Source organism: Amblyraja radiata, chromosome 6 (assembly GCF_010909765.2).
Source record: "Amblyraja radiata isolate CabotCenter1 chromosome 6, sAmbRad1.1.pri, whole genome shotgun sequence".
Classification (NCBI taxonomy): Eukaryota; Metazoa; Chordata; class Chondrichthyes; order Rajiformes; family Rajidae; genus Amblyraja; species Amblyraja radiata.
This window is the reverse complement of record NC_045961.1, coordinates 59,849,482-59,873,831: the sequence shown is the minus strand read 5'-3', so window position 1 is coordinate 59,873,831 and position 24,350 is coordinate 59,849,482. Positions and strand designations below refer to the sequence as shown.

General features: G+C 42.2%; 1 long non-coding RNA gene across 1 annotated transcript; it reads right to left on the bottom strand.

Moving 5' to 3' along the window:
- Positions 1-23,916, bottom strand: LOC116974000. The gene is made up of 2 exons (XR_004412242.1): positions 23,670-23,916; positions 1-287 (listed from the first exon to the last, which is right to left on the bottom strand). It is a non-coding gene; the product is annotated as an uncharacterized LOC116974000 (long non-coding RNA).
- Between the last annotated feature and the right edge of the window lie 434 nt (positions 23,917-24,350).

Below are 24,350 nucleotides of genomic sequence, written 5' to 3'. Positions count from 1 at the left end.
ATTTTGCGTAGTTTTTAATCAATCAGCCAGAAAAAAAATGTAAAGTAAAATTGCCTTTCTTTAAGGGTATTTTTAATCCTGAGTGGTTTATTTCACTGGAAGGCTGCTGGAAGAACAATCTGTTGAAAAATGGGCAGAGAATGGATGCCAAGCTACTCAGAAGCCGTCCTGGTGATGCAGCTGGAGATGAAAGTAATGTGATAATTCTGGTTCTCCACCATTGCCATCCGATATGTTGCCAACGCCAATGGATATATTGTCAGAGTTAGAATTATCACTGTCTGTACCTGGATACAAAGCATAAAGTACTTATTTTGAGTCACTATTATTAGTTTAGGTTCAGGTTTATCATTGTCAAAAGTGTCGTGGTACAGTGAAAAGATTAGTTTGCTGATCCAAAACAGATCAGAAATTCTATACATAAACACAACAATGTCAAACACAATACAGTAGATTAAGCAAAGTAAAATATACTTCTTAGCTTTTAGTGCATCCGTTTCATAGAAAAAGTTTGAAAAGCGGTAGAGGTGAACCAGACTGTACCTTAACCTATGGAAGGATTGTTCAGAAGCCAGATAACAGAGGAGAAGGAGCTGTTCCTGAGTCTGGTGGTATACACTTACAAGATTCGGTATCTTATGCTTTGTATTTATTACACTCACAACAAAGTTTCTTGTTACGACAAACACTTACTGAGCGTATTGGGCGAGCTTGGACTTCTGCGCCGTATAGGCCCAAGGAAAGTCGCGGCTGCACCTGGAGCAACACTGGTGAGGAATCATCGTAAGCGGTGTAACAGGATGCGGAAGTGGGGGAAGCGCGGAGGAGTCTACGCTTGGCTAATCGCTAATCCACACAAACCAGTAGTGCCTACATTCATGTTGGCAAATGTCCGCTCCCACGAGAGTTTCTCAACATAGCGTGAGGAACTGCTGTGTCTACGTTCTCACGGAGACCTGGCTGAACCAGAACATCACTGACGCTGCGATCCAGCTGGAGGGGCTAATGCTGCACAGAGCTGACAGAGTAGCTTCGTTGGCCGGTAAGTCAAGGGGAGGCGGCCTGGCTGTGTACGTCAACAGGTCGTGGTGTCGGGATGCCGTGGTGGTTTCCACTTACTGCTCACCCCACGTAGAGCTAATGACTGAAATGCCGACCCTTCTACTTACCGAGGGAGCTGACGGCAGTCTTCATAACAGCCGTTTATGTACCACCGAGCTTGGACGTGAAGGATGCTATGACAGAGCTGACAATGGCAGCAGACAGTCAGGGTGGGCAGCCGGACATCAGGAACCATCGCAGTGAGCACTGGCTCACCCCAAGGCTGTGTCCTAAGCCTCCTGCTGTTCAATCTGCTTACTCATGACTGTACTGAAAGACTCAGCAATAATTATATCAATAAGTTCGCTGATGACACAACAGTGATGGGTCTCATCAGTGACAACAATGAGTCGGCATACAAGATGGAGGTGGAGCTGCTTACAGAGTGGTGCAGATCTCACAATCTCACCCTCAACGTGGAAAAGACAAAGGAGATGGTGATCGATTTCAGGAGGGCTGGAAAACACCATCACACACCGCTGCATATTGATGGTGCTGCTGTGGAGAGGGTCAGCAGTGTGAAGTTCTTGGGACTTTACCTGGCGGACGACCTGACCTCAACGACCAACACTACAGCAGTCATCAAAATAGCACAGCAGCGGCTCCACCCCCTCCGGAGACTAAGAAAAGCAGGTCTCCCTACTGTTCACCTAACGACCTTCTACAGGGGCACCATCGAGAGTATACTGATCTATGGCATCACTTCCTGGTTTGGGAGCTGCAAGGCTTATGAACAAAGACAACTTAACAGGATAGTGAAGAGAGCCAGTAGGATCATTGGTGCTCCACTCCCTTTCCTGTTGGAGATCTATCAGAAGCGCAGCATCCGCAGAGCCATTTCCATTATTAAGGACCCTTATCACCCATCACACCACATCTTCTCCATTCTGCCATCTGGGAAGAGGTACAGGAGCATCAGCTGCAGAACCAGCAGGATGCTACACAGCTTCTTCCTACAGGCAATAAAACGTTAGCGGTCTGTGTCCCCTCCCCATACATCATACGCATACATCTAACCTCGCCCATACATTGACAGCCTGTCAAGGCAAAGCCACTGTTCGGTCTGAATGTCTGTTTTTATTTCAATTTTTAGGTCTATTTTAGATATGTTAGTTTTAAAGTTGTATGTATTTATTCTGCTTTTATTAACTGCTTAATTTGACAGGAACTGATTGAGAAACAATTTTTCGTTTCTTCTGTGTATGTAAGTACTCAGTGAAATGACATTAAAGTTAATACTGAATACGGAGTTTTCTTTCAGTAATAAATGACTCACTGCTTACCATAAAATAAAATGGTGCAAAGCAACTGTAAGGGGAGCATGGCCTGTGGAGACCAGCCAAGCTTGAACATTTATATTACTAAAAGTCTGATCTTGACCGCTTTTGGCTCACTGTGGTGTGATTTCCAAGAGAACGCTGCCACCTACGGCTGACATTTTTGGCCACCTCGCTCAGAGCCCCACTCCACCTTCCGGGACCAGAGGATTTTTCCCATTGATGAAAAATCAGAGAGATATTAATGTTTTAAAAACATTTGCCATTCTCTCTGCTGCCCCTGCTGGTGGGAGGGGGAGGGACTATAAAACCCGAAAGTAGTGTGCCTCACTCAGTCTCTGCAAGATGGAGGAAGACAGAGGGTCACGTCTCTCTGAGCTGTGAATAACACTGAACACATGTCTACTCAACTGTGAGTGCCCTTAATGTGGTTCTAAAATGGTTGCAAAAAGTGTCTATTGTTTCTAAAATGGTTGCAAAAAGTGTATTTTTTGGTTCTACAATGGTTGCAAAAAGTGTCTATTAGTTCTAAAAGGCCTGCAGAAAGTGTCTATTGATTCTAAAAGGCTTGCAAAAAGTGTCTATTGGTTCTAAAATGCTTGCAAAAAGTGTCTCTATTGGTTCTAAAATGCTTGCAAAAAGTGCCTCTATTGGTTCTAAAATGATTGCAAAAAGAGCCTCTATTGGTTCTAAAATGTTTGCAAAGTGTCTCTATCGGTTCTAAAATGCTTGCAAAAAGTGCCTCTATTGGTTATAAAATGCTTGCAAAAAGTGCCTCTATTGGTTCTAAAATGCTTGCAAAAGTGCCTCTATTGGTTCTAAAATGCTTGCAAAAGTGCCTCTATTGGTTCTAAAATGCTTGCAAAAAGTGTCTATTGGTTCTAAAATGGTTGCAAAAAGTGTCTATTGGTTCTAAAATGGTTGCAAAATCTGTCTATTGGTTCAAAATGCTTGCAAAAAGTGTATTGGTTTTAAAATGCTTGCAAAAGGTGTCTCTATTGGTTCTAAAATGCTTGCAAAAAGTGTCTATTGGTTCGAAAATGGTTGCAAAAAGTGTTTCTATTGGTTCTAAATTGGGTGCAAAAAGTGTCTCTATTGGTTCTAAAATGGTTGCAAAAAGTGTCTATTGGTTCTAAAATGCTTGCAAAAAGTGCCTCTATTGGTTCTAAAATGCTTGCAAAAGGTGCCTCTATTGGTTCTAAAATGCTTGCAAAAAGTGTCTATTGGTTCTAAAATGGTTGCAAAAAGTGTCTATTGGTTCTAAAATGGTTGCAAAATCTGTCTATTGGTTCAAAATGTTTGCAAAAAGTGTCCATTGGTTCGAAAATGGTTGCAAAAAGTGTTTCTATTGGTTCTAAATTGGGTGCAAAAAGTGTCTCTATTGGTTCTAAAATGGTTGCAAAAAGTGTCTATTGGTTCTAAAATGCTTGCAAAACGCGTCTCTATTGGCTCTAAAATGGTTGCAAAAAGTGTCTATTGATTCTAAAATAGTTGCAAAAAGTGTCTCTATTGGTTCTAAAATGGTTGCAAAAAGTGTCTATTGGTTCTAAAATGCTTGCAAAAAGCATCTCTATTGGTTCTAAAATACTTGCAAAAAGTGTCTGTATGTTCTAAAATGCTTGCAAAAAGTGTTTATTGGTTCTAAAATGCTTGCAAAAAGTGGCTATTGGTTCTAAAATGCTTGCAAAAAGTGTCTCTATTGGTTCTAAAATGGGTGCAAAAAGTGTCGCTATTGGTTCTAAAATGGTTGCAGAAAGTGTCTCTACTGGTTCTAAAATGCTTGCAAAAAGGGTCTCTATTGCTTCTAAAATATGTGTGTGCGTTCGTCTGTCTGTATGTGCGTATGTGTGAGTGTCTGTGTCTGTGTAATTGTCTGTGGGGAGTGTCTGTGTTTGAGTGTGTGTGTGTGTATGTGTGTCTGTGTATGTGTGTGAGTGTTTGACTGTGTCTCCGTGTATGAGTGTCTGTCTGTGTGTCTGTATGTGTGTCTGTGAGTGTGTGTCTGCGTGAGTGTCTGAGTATCTGTGTGAGTGTGTGTGTGTCTGTGTGAGTGTGTGTACGTGTTTGTGAATGTGTATGTGTGTCTTTGTGTTTGTGTGTATTTCTGTGTGGGTGTGTCTTTGTGTGTGTGAGTGTGTGTGTGTCTGTCTGCATGTGTGTGAGTGTCTTTGGGTGTGTGTGTCTGTGTGAGTATGTGTGTGCACTCTGCTTGAAATGCTGTGAAATTGGCTTGGTGTGAGGTCAGACTTGCAGCCTGCACACTGCTTGGAGTGCTGCTAGGTTGGACTTGCTGCCTGCACTCTGCTTGGTGTGCTGTGAGGTTGGACGTGGCCTGCACTCCATGATGACTTTTGAGGTAAATTCTCAGATTTTATTTGTTAAAATTTGACCGCTTAATCTCTCTATATTAAAATTTTCTTTTTTTATATCAAAAGCAAAGTGTTATCAAGAGGCAGTGAGCACCAGAACACAGCAAGAGACACAACAAAAAAGAACTTATAAATCTCATCTTTAACATTTAAATTGTCGTTATATTTTAAGTCATTCACATTTTAAACTTTAATAAATCCTTTTTCCACTTGCCATGCCTGCGTGCTCTTCATCACAATAGTAACCTAATAGGCAGGAATGGTTGCGCTGTCGGAGAACCGTTAAGAGTGCATGGGGAGGGAGGTTGGGGGGAGATGGACTGAATGCGTGTGGGGGAAGGGAATTGCATGGAGCAGAGTGGGTGGTGAAGAGAGGAGGGGTGACTGAGTGAATTGCCACCACCAGCCGTGAGTGACTGGGCTGCCAGCCCACCAGCCATGAGTAAGTGAAATGCCAGTCCACCAACTGTAAGTGACTGAAGTGCCAGCCCACCACCCATGACTTAGTGAACTGCCAGCCCACCAGCCATGACTGCAAGTCCAAAAATCCATTCAGTCCACAATGTCCATACTAGCCCTCTGGAAACCAGTCCCTTCAGCGCACAACAGCCTGAGTGAGCTGCCCGGCCAGAGTGACTGAGCTGCCTGGCCAGAGTGACTGAGGTGCCCGGTCAGAGTGACTGAGGTGCCCGGTCAGAGTGACTGAGGTGCCCGGCCTGAGTGACGGAGCTGCCAGCCCAAGAATCCATTCGGCCCACAATGTCCATACTAGCCCTCTGGAAACCAGTCGCTTTGACCCACAACGCACATGCTAGCGCTCCAGAGCCCCCCCCCCCCCCCACCCACCCCCCACCCCCCACTGGCCAGCCATATTGGAATTGTTGCAGAGGTGGAATATTGCATTGGAGGACCAGCCCTCCCGTGTGAAGCTGGGACCCAACAGGTCCCACTTAGTCCAGTATTATTTAAATGCTTAGCCCTTTTGATTGATGGGAGCATGTGGATCATCCCCTACTTTTTGAGTACTTACTTGCATTCAGTCGGTGTGACCAGACATTGATGCAAATCCCAGAGTTATCTGTCTCTTCCTGTTGACAGTCATTATGAAGTTAATAAACTGGATATGGCAGATTGAGTGAGGATTGTTGGCATGATTATTATACCTATGTAGAAAAGGCTGGAGAATGTAGATGATATCCCTTGTAGCAACATGGAAAGAGCCTGAGGCAACAAGAAAGTTCAGGACGGCTGTGATTTTCACTTTCACAGACATATCTTGGCTTTCCGGTTACCTAGACCATCTGTTCTTCTGCAGGAAGGTTCTCAGGTCTATACAATGTGACCTGATGAATTACAGCTCATAGCTCTTCAAGAAAGTAATAGAAACCTAGAAAATAGGTGCAGGAGGAGGCCATTTGGTGCTTCGAGCCAGGTCTGCTGGAAATGAGGTTTACAGAACATGTAAGCCATTGAGCAAAGACAATCCGACACCTGATGTACTGTAACTGAGTGGGATGCACTAGTCCCGATAATTGAAGTGTCTCTTCCTCAAATTGTTCTTTCAGGTAAAATACAGAAAAATAGCAATGAGCAAAAAATGCTTAAGTTGACTGAATAAAATGCTCTAATCACTGAAATCCAATCTTTAAATTTTTATGTGAGTTGGCAGTTAACTAATTAATAAACAATGATAATCTTAAAGCATTAATTTTTTGCCATATTTGCAGGAAGACAATAATTAATTCCTCTCGGGCTGGGTGGTTGTACAGTCATGGCAGTTTGTGGGTCTCATATCTGGAACTTGATGAAAACCTAATATTTCAGCATTCCACAAGAGAACTAAGAACTATGTGAATGTACACTCAGTGAGCAGAATGTAATGTGTATCTGTTGTCATTAAGCAACTAATTTCTTCTCTGACCCTTTGTGGTTTTTACTTCTTCAAAAAAATAACAAATTGTACAAGATATTAAAAAAAAACGTTATCCAAATTGTCAGGATTTCCCCCCAAAGTGTTTGGAAATGCCAAATAGTCATATCTCCTTTGTGTTCACTCTTGTAATGGTTAAATATGCAAATTAACAGAGAGCTACTTCAATCAAACTCCAGTTGTGCATTTTAACTATCGACTTGTTTACAGATTGGCATTTCAGCCGTAACATTAATGCGGTTATGTCAGGCTATTTCAGCAAACATTATTAGGACAATGATGTGAGATGGGGAGGTGATGGGTAGTCATGGAATATATAATTTGTTATCTGTAATATCATTCCACTATAACTATGTTTTTTCACATATAAAGTTTAACACCGTCATAACTGAATAACTCCAATGAAATGCTGCCCCACCTCCTTAAAATGTATATAACTGTGGCTTAGCAAAATATTAACAATTGTTAAAAGAATGTGCATATCTCTGAAGATCTCTCCTGGTCCGATAACACGGATGCAATTAGAAAGAAAGCACATCAGCGCCTCTACTTCCTGAGAAGATTACGGAGAGTCGGTATGACAAGGAGGACTCTCTCAAACTTCTACAGGTGCACAGTAGAGAGCATGCTGACTGGTTGCATCGTGGCTTGGTTCAGCAACTTGAGCACCCAGGAGCGGAAAAGGCTGCAAAAAGTGGTAAACACTGCCCAGTCCATCATCGGCTCTGATCTCACGACCATCGAGGGGATCTATCGCAGTCAGTCGCTGCCTCAAAAAGGCTGCCAGCTTAATCAAAGACCCTGCACCACCCTGGCCACTCACTCTTCTCCCCGCTGCATTCAGGTAGAAGGTACAGGAGCCTGAAATCTGCAACATCCAGGTTCAGGAATAGCTGCTTCCCCACAGCCATTAAACACAACTCAAACAAAACTCTGATCATTAATATCCCATTGCACTTTATCTGTTTATTTATGTGTGTGTATATATATTCATTGGTATATAGTCACACTGATCTGTTCTGCTCTGTATTTATTTATGCCTACTATATTCTGTTGTGCTGAAGCAAAGCAAGAATTTCATTTTCTTATCTGGGACACATGACAATAAACTCTCTTGAATCTTGAATCAGAAACAAGAGATGGTCAAAAATATGGCTCGGGCTGAGTTCCTATTTGGTCAAGATTGGGGAAGGTGGAGTGTAAATGTAGTGTTTGGTCAAAGGTGGTGTTATGGCTGATGAAAATGGTCTGTGGGACTTTATCTTAAACTTAAGATTTTTTAGCCATGAAGATTTGGCAGTTAAGAAGTGATAGTGGATGTTGTGCCTCAATGGATTAGTGATGATTTGCCCCTTAGTATGTGGAGAGAGTGGGTTTAATGCAAACAACCATCATATTAGGATTACTGTGACGTCTCAGCCTTAGGTAGATGCCCACAGAATTAGGAATTCTGGTCACTTCTCACTAATTAAGTCTCTGGCTCAAACATTTGCATATTCAATTGTAATTTATTACCAGTCTGCTGTAAATATAGGTAGACTAGGATAACATCAATTTTACACAATGCTCGCAGATGAATGGCCATTTAAGGGGCTGCTGGTTTATCAGAGTCCCCCTGTGGCTAAATTAATAATGTTGTAGACTGGCCACTCTCTATGACTTCAGATTCACACAATCTAGGATTCAAGTAACATCATGGGTCATGATCATGAATCTTTCCCAAATCCAATCACTCTCCATCTTACTTGTAAAGTGTTACTGGGTTTCAAAGGGGAAGCAGGCAATTATCACAAATTTAAATGCCTGTCCATTCCCTTCTCAAGCTGTGCAGTACATAGCACGTTAATGTCAAAAAGCATGTTAGGATAAACATGGCGATCAATGGTGTGAATCAGTTCCAATTACCTAATGAATAAGTTCCCATCTAAACTAATACTTTATCAACTCTCCACAGCAGTTGACTGCATCATCTGACCAGCTCTCATTTTCAATGTGACTGGCCTTCATATTGACTATTCTTGGGGCCTTGAACTTCTGTCTCTGCTATTTCTGATTCTCTGGTCACTCCTCAGGTCTGTTGTCTTTTCCGCCTAATCTCGGACTTCAAACTCCCTTTACACAGCATAGCAAAGTCAGTCACATCCCTGGATTGGAACAATGAAGGAATGGAACCAATGTCCTTGGGGGAGTGTTTGCTAGTGCTGTCGGGGAGGATTTAAAATAATGTGGCAGGGGGATGGGTACAAGAGCAGAGAGGCAGGGGGGTGTAAAATGAGGGTAATTGTGATTGTGATTGTGATTGTGATTATACCTTTAATAATCCTTTACAGGAAATTACAGTGCCACGACAGCTTCAAGACAGACATAACACCACACATTTCGTCAAATGGCTTCCATACTTAACAAGTTAAAATACAAGTTAAAATACAAGTTAAAATACAATTAATTTTAAAAAAAAGTGCAGTTATTTATGCGCATTATGTAACCTTATAGCAGCTGGTAAACAGGACTTCCTATGTCTCTCAGTTTTGCACATTGGTGCAATCAGCCTCTGAGTGAAGGTGCTGCTCTTGATCACCTTCAGGGCATGGAGTGGGTGAGTGGGGTTGGTCATTATTGAACCCAGTTTGTTCAGAGTTCTGGCCTCTGCCACCTGCTGGACCGTTCGTTGCTCAGCCCCGACCATTGAGCCGGCCTTCCTGATTAGCTTGTCCAGTCTGTTTTTGTCCGCTATGCGGGCCCCATCTCCCCAACAGGCCACAGCAAAAAACAGAGCACTGGCCACCACTGAATGGTAGACACTGCACAGTAGGGGTTGGCAGATGTTAAATGACCTCAGCCTCCTTAAAAAATACAGTCGGCTTTGTCCCTTCCTGTACACCGCCTCCATATGACACTTCCAGTTCAGCTCACTGTCAAGCTGCACACCAAGGTACCTGTGGTTAGCGACCACCTCCACCTCAGTGCCCTTAATGGTGATTGGTGTTGCTTGAGTCCTCCTCCTCCCCCTCCTGAAGTCCACAACTATCTCCTTGGTTTTTTTGGTGTTAAGATGGAGGTTATTGTGTGCACTCCACTCCACAAAGTTACTTATTATGTCTCTATACTCCTCCTCATTGCCCGCTTTAATGAGGCCGACAACAGCTGTGTCATCCGAAAACTACTGCAAAAAGCAGCTGTTGGTGTTATATTGGAGAACCGCTGTGTAGATGGTAAACAGGAACGGAGCCAGCACAGTTCCTTGTGGAGCCCCTGTGCTGCTCAAGATGGTGCCCGAGACACTGTTCTGTAGGCGCACGTACTGTGGTCTGAGGGAAAGGTAATCCAAACACCACAGTACCAGTGATGGATCCACTTTCATCTTCTCCATCTTCTCCCCTAGCAGTCGGGGCTGAATTGTGTTGAAGGCGCTTGAGAAGTCAAAAAATGTAATCCTTACAGATGCATCAGTAGTAAGGATTACATTCTACAGCAAGGGTAGAAGCAATAGGTAGCAAGGTGATTAGTAAAAGTGGCAGGCAGACAAAACCAGGGCAAAAATCAAAAAGGGCCACTTTTCAACATAATTGTATAAGGGGTAAGAGCGTTGTAAAAACAAGCCTGAAGGCTTTGTGTCTCAATGCAAGGAGTATTCGTAATAAGGTGGATGAGTTGAACGTGCAGATAGCCATTAATGATTATGATATAGTTGGGATCACGGAGACATGGCTCCAGGGTGACCAAGGCTGGAGCTGAACATCCAGGGATATTCAATATTCAGGAGGGATAGAGAGAAAGGAAAAGGAGGTGGGGTAGCGTTGCTGGTTAGAGAGGAGATTAATGCAATGGAAAGGAAGGACATTAGTTTGGAGGATGTGGAATCGGTATGGGTAGAGCTGCGAAACACTAATGGGCTGAAAACGCTGGTGGGTGTTGTGTACAGGCCATCTAACAGTAGTAGTGAAGTTGGAGATGGTATCAAACAGGAAATTAGAAATGCGTGCGACAAAGGCAAAACAGTTATAATGGGTGACTTCAATCAACATATAGATTGGGTGAATCAAATTGGCAGGGGTGCTGAGGAAGAGGATTTCTTGGAATGTATGCGGGATAGTTATCTAAATCAACATGTAGAGGAACCAACGAGAGAGCAGGCTATTTTAGACTGGGTATTGAGTAATGAGGAAGGGTTAGTTAGCAGTCTTGTTGTATGTGCCCCCTTGGGCAAGAGTGACCATAATATGGTTGAGTTCTTCATTAGGATGGAGAGTGACATTGTTAATTCAGAAACAATGGTTCTGAACTTAAAGAAAGGTAACTTTGAGGGTATGAGATGTGAATTGGCCAAGATTGACTGGCAATTAATTCTAAAAGGGTTGACGGTGGATATGCAATGGAAGACATTTAAAGACTGCATGGATGAACTACAAAAATTGTTCATCCCAGTTTGGCAAAATAATAAATCAGGGAAGGTAGTGCATCCGTGGATAACAAGGGAAATCAGGGATAGTACCAAAGCGAAGGATGATGCGTACAAATTAGCCAGAAAAAACAGCATACCAGAGGACTGGGAGAAATTCAGAGACCAGCAGAGGAGGACAAAGGGCTTAATTAGGAAAGGAAAAATAGATTATGAAAGAAAACTGGCAGGGAACATAAAAACTGACTGCAAAAGTTTTTATAGATATATGAAAAGAAAGAGATTAGTTAAAACAAATGTAGGTCCCTTGCAGTCAGAAACAGGTGAGTTGATCATGGGGAACAAGGATATGGCGGACCAATTGAATAACAACTTTGGTTCCGTCTTCACTAAGGAAGACATAAATAATCTGCCGGAAATAGCAGGGGACCGCGGGTCAAAGGAGTTGGAGGAATTGAGTGAAATCCAGGTTAGTCGGGAAGTGGTGTTGGGTAAATCGAATGGATTAAAAGCCGATAAATCCCCAGGGCCAGATAGGCTGCATCCCAGAGTACTTAAGGAAGTAGCTCCAGAAATAGTGGATGCATTAGTAATAATCTTTCAAAACTCTTTAGATTCTGGAGTAGTTCCTGAGGATTGGCGGGTAGCAAACGTAACCCCACTTTTTAAGAAGGGAGGGAGAGAGAAAACGGGGAATTACAGACCAGTTAGTCTAACATCGGTAGTGGGGAAACTGCTAGAGTCAGTTATTAAAGATGGGATAGCAGCACATTTGGAAAGTGGTGAAATCATTGGACAAAGTCAGCATGGATTTATGAAAGGTAAATCATGTCTGACGAATCTTATAGAATTTTTCGAGGATGTAACTAGTAGCGTGGATAGGGGAGAACCAGTGGATGTGGTGTATCTAGACTTCCAGAAGGCTTTCGACAAGGTCCCACATAAGAGATTAGTATACAAACTTAAAGCACCCGGTATTGGGGGTTCAGTATTGATGTGGATAGAGAACTGGCTGGCAGACAGGAAGCAAAGAGTAGGAGTAAACGGGTCCTTTTCAGAATGGCAGGCAGTGACTAGTGGAGTACCGCAAGGCTCAGTGCTGTGACCCCAACTATTTACAATATATATTGATGATTTGGACGAGGAAATTGAATGCAACATCTCCAAGTTAGCGGATGACACGAAGCTGGGGGGCAGTGTTAGCTGTGAGGAGGATGCTAGGAGGCTGCAAGATGACTTGGATAGGCTGGGTGAGTGGGCAAATGCATGGCAGATGCAGTATAATGTGGATAAATGTGAGGTTATCCACTTTGGTGGCAAAAACAGGAAAGTAGACTAATACCTGAATGGTGGCCGATTAGGAAAAGGGGAGATGCAACGAGACCTGGGTGTCATGGTACACCAGTCATTGAAAGTAGGTATGCAGATGCAGCAGGCAGTGAAGAAAGCGAATGGTAAGTTAACATTCATAGCAAAAGGATTTGAGTATAGGAGCAGGGAGGTTCTACTGCAATTGTACAGGTCTTGGTGAGACCACACCTGGAGTATTGCGTACAGTTTTGGTCTCCTAATCTGAGGAAGAACATTCTTGCCATAGAGGGAGTGCAGAGAACATTCACCAGACTGATTCCTGGGATGTCAGGACTGTCTTATGAAGGAAGACTGGATAGACTTGGTTTATACTCTCTAGAATTTAGGAGATTGAGAGAGGATCTTATAGAAACTTACAAAATTCTTAAGTGGTTGGACAGGCTAGATGCAGGAAGATTGTTCCCGATGTTGGGGAAGTCCAGGACAAGGGGTCACAGCTTAAGGATAAGGGGGAAATCCTTTAAAACCGAGATGAGAAAAACTTTTTTCACACAGAGAGTGGTGAATCTCTGGAACTCTCTGCCACGGAGGGTAGTTGAGGCCAGTTCATTGGCTATATTTAAGAGGGAGTTAGATGTGGCCCTTGTGGCTAAAGGGATCAGAGGGTATGGAGAGAAGGCAGGTACGGGATACTGAGTTGGACGATCAGCCATGATCATATTGAATGGCGGTGCAGGCTTGAAGGGCCGAATGGCCTACTCCTGCACCTAATTTCTATGTTTCTATGTTTCTATGAACTGCATTCCACAAATGGGCAGATATTGAAAAAATAATCTTTAGTAACTCAGGTAAAGTAGTTAAAGATAGATTATTTTAAATGCTTCAGCAATATAAAAACTCGTACATGTATTTTAAACCTCACAGAAACAAACATGTCATCTGATCTCTACAAATTATCATAATTATTAAAAGTAAATATTAACTTTCCATAACTTAGTTTGCCTTGTCTGCAATTATGCCACGATTTTATAAAGTTCACTCTGCAATTTAAAAAATGCTTTGAATATGAATGATCCCATAACATGAGTCAGTAGTCTGAAAGATTTGAAGAGGTGCAATTAGGTTTACGTTTAGATTTTGATTTATTATTATTATCATTTTAACTGAGGTACAGTGAAAGCTTTGTACCTGTTATCCAAACAGATCAGATATACTTTACATAAGTACAATTGTCAAATTAATGTACAATAGAAATCCGATTAAAAGTAAAGTCCCTGAACAAAGGTATATTTTCTCAGGTGGCAACAATCTTATCTCTGAGCTAGAATCTTATTAATCAAATAGGTTTGCAGACTGTATTATGTAATGGAAATTGTTATTAATGCAGTACAGAGGCAGTTATATTGCTGCAATTACAGTATTTTTGGAGGTGAAACAAATGTTCTAGTTTTTTTAATTCATTGTTTGAAAGAAGCCCTAAGGCATCGTGTGAAGTACAACGTATGTGTTTTCTTCACAAGCTGTGCAGTACATAACATGTTATTGTCATTATATTTTGTCTGATTGCTTATGTGGTTCACTACCATTGTCAGCTGGCAGGATCAGTATTTATTTCAGCTGAGATGACAAAAGTCATGCAAACCTAAAAGTTATGGCAGCATATGGATTATAATATCCTTAGCTCAAGGGAATATGGCAGCAAAATCAGGTATACAGCTATGTTCATGTTCCTCAATCAGTCCACAGTGTTTTCTCTGTTGCTCATTTGGAGGAAATTCTCCATGCTAATCCACCTAACACTGACAAGGCAATTAATCCTGGAATTCACGCTGGTTAGAGTGAATTAAGTCATTTGGTAGGCTTGCAAATGTTTTTTTCAACCCATTTAATTCAATCATTATAAACCTCAGCCAGCAGTTCTTGTGATTGTGTTCTCCAGGGAGCCTTTTATTTTATAACATTATTATTCTTTTTCTGTAGCACAATGAAGGTTGCAAGTACCCAGCTTGTCAAAGAACAAAAGCTCAGGCTTGACAATGTTTGCTTGATGAAGATGCGAGTTGGCACCAAAGAAATAAATTTAAGATTCACTCCCCAATTTATGAGGTGTTTTCAGCACTAAACGATTTTCCTCTGTTGAAGGTTTACAATCCAAAGTAAATCCAACACTCTCTCCTTTGTTAGGAGTTTTTCTCTGCTGTCTGAAGTTTGCTTTAAGAAAGGTCCTTAGTCATTTGCTCTTAATCAATGTAAATTGAGTCTGAAGAAGGGTCCCGTCCCGAAACGTCACCTATCCAATTTCTCTAGCGGTGCTGTCTGACCTGCTGAGTTACTCAAGCACTTTGTGTCCCAGTGTAACCGCAGCTGATTGCTGATTGAATTCAGCCATCACCAAAGCAAATCTACATGCCCTTAAATTTACTCATGACCTTCATAGTTGTTGCTTTTAATCTGTTCGACCAGATTGAGGTTGGGTTAATCTACAATAGCCATGCATGAAAAAGCTATTATTACATTTTTAAGCTATTATAAAAGGTTTATTACATTTGTTTCAGCGCAAGTTTGAGGGAAACCAGATTTTGCAGATCATGTCATATAGGAGCAGAATTAGGCCATTTGGCCAATCATGTCTACTCTGTCATTCATTCATGGCCTATCTATCTTTGCCTCTCAACCCCATTTCCCTGCCTTTTCCCTTATAACTTTTGACACTCTTACTAATCTAGAACCTGTCAATCTCCACTTTAAAAAATGTCCAATGAGTTGGACTCCACAGCCATCTGTGGCAATGAATTCCAGAGGTTCACAATCCTCTGGCTAAAGAAATTCCTCCTTATCTCCTTTCAAATGGCACATCCTTTTATTCTGAAGCTGTTCCTTCTGGTTCTAGACTCTCCCACTAGTGGAAACATCCTCTCCACATCCACTCCATCCAGGCCTTTCATTATTCGGTAACTTTCAATGAGATCCCCCTCATCCTTTTAAACACCAGCGAGGATAGGCCCAGAGCCATTAAATGCTCATCATACATTAACCCAATCATTTCTGGGATAATTTTCGTAAATCTCCTCTGGACCTTCTCCAATGCCAGGACATAACTTCACAGATACAGTATGGGCCCCATAACTGTTCATATCATATCAAATGCAGTCTGACCATCAAATTAACCTTTTGGTAATCCTGCAGCAGCACTCCCAAGTCCCTTTGCATCTCTAATTACTGAATCCTCTCCCCATTGAGAATATAGTTTATGCCTTTCTTCCTACTATTAAAGTGCATGACCACCCAATTTGCTGCGCTTTATTCTATCTGCCACTTTTTTGCCCGCTCTGCCAACCTGTCTGTTCTTCTGCAGACTGCCTGCTTCCTCTCCACGACCTGCCCCTCCACCTGTCTTCATATCATCTGCAAACTTGGACACAAAGCCATCAATTCCATCATCCAAATCATTAATATACAACGTGAACAGCAGCAGATCCAACCACGGTCACTGTGGAACACCACCAGTCACTGGCAGCCAAACGGAGAAAGCCACTTCATGCCCACTCTTTGCCTTCTGACATTCAGTCAAGCTTCTATCTATGCTAGTAACTTCCCTCTAATACTACGGGTTCTCATCTTGTTTAGTGGCCTCACGTGCGGCACCTTATCAAAGGCCATCTGAAAATCCAAATAAACAACATCCACGGACTCTCCTTTCTCTCTTCTGCAACTTACTTCCCCAAAGAATTCCAATAGATTTGTCAGGCAAGATCTCCCCTTCACAAAACCATGCTGACTTTGCCTTCTTTTATCATGTATTTCTAAGTACTAAGAAAAGCAAGATATCATGTCTTAATGACTACTGCCCAGTTGCCTTGACATCCACCATCATAAAGTGCATTGAGATGCTGGTTATGGAACACATTAATCCACCTACCAAGTAATCTTAATCCACTGCAGTTCACCTACCACCACAACAGGTCCATGGCTGATGCCATCTCCCTCATCCTGCACTCATCCCTGGATTAACTGGATAAGAAGGACACCTAGGTCAGACTCCTGTTCATGGACTACTTGAACGGGGCTCTGCTTTTAATACCATTATCCTAACCAGCGGGACAGGCAGCATCTCATGCAAACTCGTGGAGTTTGAGTCAGCACTCCCCTCTGCAACTGGATCCTCGACTTTCTGACCAAAAGACAACAATTAGTGAGGAAAGGTGACAAATCATCCTCTACAATAACCCTCAATGCTGGTGTCACACAAGGATGTGTTTTCAGCCCCCATTCTATATTATTTGTACATTTATGATTATGCAGCCAAATACAGAAAGTACAGAAATGAGATTAAGAGCATTGCAACCTCGTGCCAAGACAACAAACTCTACCTTCAATGTCAGCAAGTCAAAGGAGATTATGATTGACATCAGGAAGCGAAGCAGTATACACATGTGTGTTCCATAACCAGCCTCTGGAGACATACATTACGGGCACCAAAGTAGAGATGGTTGAAAACTTAATTTTCTTAGGAATAAATATCACCAGCAATTTGTCCCAGACCATCTTTGGCCAAGGGGATTTAATCAACTTAAATGTGTGTATATTGACAGAATGATAGTTCAAAAGACACTTACATTGCTAAGTGTACCTTATGATAGAGTAGATTTTTAGGATGATCTAATATTACAGGAGTCACTGACATTTCAGCAAATTCAGGTTAGTTCATAGTCAGATGGACACAAAATGCTGGAGTAACTCAGCGGGACAGGCAGCGTCTCTGGAGAGAAGGAATGGATGACGTTTCGGGTCGAGACCCTTCTTCAGACTGAATAGTTTATAGTCATATACACTTGTATTCAATGAAATTCCTTGTTTGCATGAATTCACAGAGTAAACAGTAAACGGTATAGGGTAATGGCAGATACACCAATAAATAAAGTAATTAATACGAAACAGCACAACGATACTAAGGTTTTAACGCAATCTGAATTTTTATTTAAAAAGATGCAATATTGAATGAGGTAGAATTAAGATTGGAGTATGTGGCAGTGGGTGTAAAAGAGGTAAAGGGCTCAGGAGTCTGAAAGCAATGGGGAAGAAGCTGTCCTTAAGATTGGACCTCCTGTAACATTACCGAGAGATGAGTGGACCCAAGGACAGATAAGACACAGGAGCCAGGAGCAAGTTAAACTCACAAAGGCTTTTACTAGAATTCTGAACTACAAGAGTACAAGGCTAAGCATGAGAAAATCCAAAACTGAGCAAAGACAGAGACAAACATCAGCATTTAGATCGGAGACTCAAATAATAACACAAATGATAATGGCTCACGGGTGAAAACATAATTAAACAAAAGACAACTCATTCTATGCCACCCTCAGTGGTCAACAGAGGGATCAGCAGGCACTATGATACCTACAGGCTTTTAACTTCCTGTATCTCTTCTCAGAAGTTAGAAGTGAGAAAAGAGAATGACGAGAGGCAGGCATCCTTGACGGTACATTCAGACTTCCAGATGCAATGCACCATGAAGATGGATCGATGATGGAAGGAAGTGACACTAAGCTGCATTGATCACTTTCTGCAGGTTCAGCCAGTCAAGAACAAAACACCATGGCACAGTGGACACCATGGCACAAAGTTCAGTCTCTTTCCTGTACATTGTTTTTGAACTTACTGATAACAGTGGTATCATCAGCGTACCTAAGGATTGAAGATAGACAGAAGGAAGTCATTATCTCTGTGTCTCCCTCTCCCCTGGCTCTGTCTGAAGAAGGGTCACATTCCACCAATTCCTTCTATCCAGAGATGCTGCTGGTTCCACTGAGTTACTCCAGCATTTTGTGTCCATCTTCAGTGTAAACCAGCATCTGCAGTTCTTTCCTACACATTTTGTCTGGTCATCTAGTCTCTCCAAGTTATATTTGATGGGCTGTCAATTACCTGGCATGCCTTATATATAAAGTTATGAATCTCACTATATTTGATTTTATTAGATTTTTGGGAAATCCAAATCAGTCTCTCCCTCAAGAGTTGTAGGGAGCAGTCTTCTGAATGTAGCTAAGGCCGGGGTAGATTAAGGTTCAGGTGAAGAAGATGATAAATTATCAAGGAGAAGTGGGAATGTGGAGTTTGGGTTGTAATTAAATTAGCAAAGATCTATTGAATAGTTGAGCGGATTTGACAGGTACAAGCGTCCTACTCCTGCTCCTAATAAGTATGCGCCTATCTGTCTCAAAACTGCCACACTGCTTGAAGTCGTGGATTGCTCGAGGAACCATAGGTTTAAAAGATATCGCACTGTGATATCTCTGGGCTGCAGCTCAGCAGTGTCACTAATCTATTGGAGAATGGAGTAGACTGCTGTTTTACACTATTTTAACATTGTTTTCATGAACCATTAAAACTGAAATCTGGATTTGCAAATCAGCAAGCTCAGCTTGAATGAGAGCTGCATGACCATATAGTAATGGAGAGAGTGCGGTCTGCTGGGCATATGCCATAACACTGATATTAGCAACATATGACATAGACAGAAAACGATACTCTGCTTCCAGCTACCACATTAACCCATTCAGTCTCAGTTTATCAGACATATGTATTTTATTCAATACATCCGACACCCACCTCACCCTCGCAGTAACTGAAAACTTATTTGTTCATCAGGAAAGGTCCTGAACCTGAAACATTAATTCTGTTTCACTTTCCACAGATGCTGCTTAAATGTTGGCCTGTTCTTAACCTTACTGATCTATCTATGCAGTTCATGCCATCTATGCAGTTCATAAGGTTGATCGCAACATCATCCTAAGGAAACAAAGTCCAGTCATCAAACAGTAGATATATACAATATACAAACTCTTGGCCCAGCATATGCCTCGATCTACTGTTATAAACAAGCCAAAGGATTAAAACTGATTCAGTGAGAAGTGAATATCTTTAGGTTTTTAAAAACGTGAGGGGCTAACCTGATGAAGATGCATCGAATGCATGCAAAAAAACAAATATGGCATGTAATACACAAGCTACGCCATAGCACATCAATAAGAAATATCAATGATCGACAATTTAACCATGTGTAGGCATGAATGATGGTGGACATTATATAGCTAATAGGAAGGAGAGGTATATAGGTTAATGTATTTATAGAAGTATACCGTTTGAAAACAGCTCCACCAGTTCAGTTCATATATGCCAACAGGTTGCATGTCATAACTAACCACATTTGGCTATGATTAACCTTATCCCTATAACCTTTCCTACCCATGTATCTCTTTATTTTGTACTCGAATAAGTGGGACCCATTGGGTCCCATGTTCACACAGGAGGGCTGGTCTCCCAACGCAATATTCCACCACTCCACCAATTCCAATATTGGTGGCCAGTGGGGGGCTTTCCGGAGCGCTAATATGGGTGTTGTGAGACGAAGTGACTGGCTTACAGAGAGCTAGTATGAATATTGTGGGCCGAATGGATTCTTGGGCTGGCAGCTCAGTCACTCAGGCCTGGTGGGCTGGCGGCTCAGTCACTCAGGCCTCGTAGGAAGGCAGCTCAGTTACTCGGGGCTGGTGGGCTGGCAGCTCAGTCACTCAGGGCTGGTGGGCTGGCAGCTCAGTCACTCAGGGCAGGTGGGCTGGCAGCTCAGTCACTCAGGGCAGGTGGGCTGGCAGCTCAGTCACTCAGGGCTGGTGGGCTGGTGGGCTGGCAGCACAGTTACTCAGGGCTGGTGGGCTGGCTGATCCGTCACTCAGGGCTGGTGGGCTGGCAGCTCAGAAACTGCCAGAAATTCTGCCCAAAACAGGTGAGGGACTGTGAGAGAGAAGGGGGAAAGGGTGGAGAATCAATTTTAGAAAATCTTCATCTTTTTCTATAGAGCATAGCAATGAAGGAGGAAAGTCTATCCTGATCTGGATCTCACAGGGAGCCAATGAAGGAGGGAGAAAAAATACTGGGGTGAGGTTTAATACTTACAGGGGGAATACTTACAGATGGGCTGAAGGGACTCCTCCTGGGCTAGTACTTGCCTGATGGGCCAAAGGGACTATAACAAAAAATCTTAGTGAAATCGCAGTGAAAGGCACTTTTTGGACTTTTCCTGACCTGGCACGGACCTTTTGGGCCAAAATGCTCCTCCTGGCCTAATACGGCATTTTCGGCAAAAGGGGCTAGTTTCTGAGATAATAGGGTCCTTGTGGGCCAAAATGAGTGCTTTCAGATAGGCCAAAGGTGAGCTGGCAATTCACTCACTGACTCACGGCTGGTGGGCTGGCAGTTCACTCACTCACTCATCGCTGGTGGGTCGGTAGTTGACTAACATGGCTGTTGGGCTGGCAGTTGATTGACTCACGGCTGGATTTAATTTCATAGCATTTCAAGCAGAGTGCAGGCCACCAAATTCAATTTCACAGCATTTCAAGCAGAGTGTGGGCCACCAAATTCAATTTCACAGCATTTCAAGCAGAGTGCAGACCACCAAATTCAATTTCATAGCATTTCAAGCAGAGTGCAGGGCACCAAATTCAATTTCATAGCATTTCAAGCAGAGTGCAAGCCACCAAATTCAATTTCATAGCATTTAAAGTAGAGTGCAGGCCACCCAATTCAATTTTATGGCATTTCAAGCAGAGTGCGTGTCACTAAATTCAATTTCATAGCATTTCAAGCAGAGTGCAGGGCACCAAATTCAATTTCATAGCATTTCAAGCAGAGTGCAGGTCACCAAATTCAATTTCATAGCATTTCAGGCAGAGTGCAGGACACCAAATTCAATTTCATAGCATTTCAAGCAGAGTGCAGGTCACCAAATTCAATTTCATAGCATTTAAAGTAGAGTGCAGGCCACCAAATTCAATTTCATAGCATTTCAAGCAGAGTGCAGGTCACCAAATTCAATTTCATAGCATTTCAAGCAGAGTGCGCATCACCAAATTTAATTTCATAGCATTTCAAGCAGAGTGCAGGCCACCAAATTCAATTTCATAGCATTTAAAGCAGAGTGCAGGCCACCAAATTCCATTTCATAGCATTTCAAGCAGTGTGCAGGACACCATGTTCAATTTCATAGCATTTCAAGCAGAGTGCAGGCTAATTGCATTGTCACTTCATTTCCAATTTTGCATTGCAGTTTAAAGCACCGGCAGGGCAGTCTAAACAACTCATTGCCTTCTCATTTAATTTCCAATTTTGCATTGCAGTTTCAAGCACAGGCAGGGCAGGCCGAACAACTCATTGCATTGTCATTAAGGGCTAACACATCATTTATTGCAAGTACATTGCAGACTCACAGTTCAGTTGATTCACAGCTTAGAATGACAGTTGAGGCCTCTCCCTTGCTATCTTCCAGCATGACTGATTCACGTCCAGGCATCCAGGGTTTTATAGTCCTGCCCCCCCCCCCCCGGAAGGTGCGTTACCTTCATCATGGTGATTGACAGGCGAGAGGACCAATCAGCTGATTTCAAGATTTTTTAAACAATCATAATTTATTTATTTTTCATCGATCGGAAAACTCCTCACGGCTGCCTCAGCGGAGGAGGACTGTGAGTAAGATGGCTGAAAATCATAGCGATATAGGGTAGCATTTTTTCTAAAATCAATATACAGCGCAGACAGGAAGTGGTCAAGAAAAAACTTTTAGTTAGATAGATGTTGTAATTATAAACCCCTCTACCACTTTCCTCATATCCACTTTAAATATTTCACCTCTCATCTCAAACCAGTGCTCTGTAGTTTCAAAATCCCCTATCTGAGCATCATGACTATTACCCTGTCTAATCCATGGTACCCTACTCTAATACCATCATCATTTTAGAAACCTGTATACGGTCACCACTTGGTTTTCTTTGCTCAAAGGAAAACAGTTCCCATTCATCAGTTTTTTTCCCTATAACTCAAGCCCTCCAACTCTGGCAATATCTTTGTAAATATTTTTCTACACCCTCTCTAGAACTACTCACAAAATTCCAAGTTCGATGTAACCAACATTTCGTACAACTGTAACATGACAATTCCAGTACTCAATGCCATAACCGATGAGGGCAAGCATGCCGTAGGCCTTCTTCGTCACCCTGTCTTCCTTTGTTGTCATTTTTGGGGAACTTTGCACTTGTACACCTCTCTGTTTTGCAATATTCCCCAGGGTCTTGGCATTTACTGTGTATATCCTGCCCTGGTTTAATCTCCCCAAATGCATTACTCTGCATTTTATTTGAGTTAAATTCCATCTTTCATTCCTTTACCCTCTTTTTAAGTTGACCACTGTCCACTATACCACCAATGTTCATATTATCTGCAAACTTACTCATCGTGTTAACTACATTTTCATCCAAATCATTAATATAGTGATGAGAGCATGGGGGTCTGAAGTGGGCGGTGTGGGAAGGGGAAGAACAATAAGGACCCGGCATGGGGGGATTGCCATGAGGGAGGGGGAGAACAATGGACAATAGAGGACCTAGCCTGGGGGAACTGCTAGGGGGGAGGGGGTTGAGAGGGGGAGAGGGGGAGAGAAGGTGGAGCTGGCGTACCTTGTAACTTAGGTCAGCGACATAGATAACAGCTATTTGCATATGGGGTATGCAAGCAAAGCATTTCACTGCGTCTTGTCACATGTGACAATAAAGTATTCCATTCTCTCTATATGACAAACTACAGGCGATCTTTCACTACTTCCTGTGACATACCACTGGTCACTGGCCTCCAATTTGAACAATAACCCACGACTACCTTCCTAATGACTCCATAGAAAACACCTACCACCTTGCCCTCATCAATCCTCTTTGTTTCCTCCTTATAAAACTCTATTAAATTTATGAGACATGATTCCACATGCACAAAGAGGGTCAAAATCTATGCCCTCTACAATACTAATGAGTCCAGCGTGTGAATAAAAAGGTAAAAACTTCTGCAAATAATTTCACCAAAATAGTGGATAATCTTTGTAAGCTTCCTTTTTAGATCCCTGCCAGGAGAGAAGCCAGTGTGGCAAATTAGATTCACTCCACGGGATATCAAAAAACACCTGAGAGCATTGAATACAGCAAAGGCAATAGGATCAGACAACATTGCAGATGTGGTACTAAATATTTGCACTGCAAAACTATCTATTCTTCTAGCCATGACATTACATTATCGTTGTACTACTGGTATCTACACAACAATGTGAAAAAAATCACAAGTATGTCCAATCCTTAAAATGGCAGGACAATTATAATCTTACTAAATGCTGTTCAATCAGTTTATTCTTTAAATTTAGTACAGCAATGGAAGGTGTCATTGAAAACTTAATAAAGGACACTTACTTTCCAATATTCTGCTTACTGATGCCAGATGGTGTTTGTCTCAGACCACCTATCACCAGACCTCATCACAGCTTTGATCAAGGAATTAAATTCCAAAAGTCAAGCGAGTGACCGGCCGCCAATGGTGTGATGTCATATCTTGCATAAAGGAAGATGGTTGCTTTGATGGAGGTCCATCTTCCCAGTCCCTGGGCACCATTTCAATTTATTTCTGTATTCACATCCGGAAAAGCTTCTCTCCCAATGTACCAAACCTGCAATTTAAAAATCACAACAGTTCAACTCACCAGTACGTTTCAGCAGCTACTGATCTGCTCACCCATACCATTTAAAACTTTGATGGTCCAGGCCCCATTAAATTCCTGGAATGCAAAGAAAATCACAAATTCCTTTTCACTCCCGCAGATATTTCTAAGCAAATCTTCACTGTCTATTCCATCATCAGCTTCAAAAACAAACATGAGCAGGTCATGAACATCTTGGATGGAAAGACTGAGACCTTCCAATTTACTGTCCTTGCTACTTCCATTATTTCTTCTAGACAACCAAACCCGACATATAACTGAAGAAGTGTACCAGACTGAAACATCACCTATCCATTCTCTCCTCAGATGCTGCCGGGACCACTGAGTTACTTCAGCACTTTGTGTTTTTGCTCAAGATTCCAGCATCCATAGATAC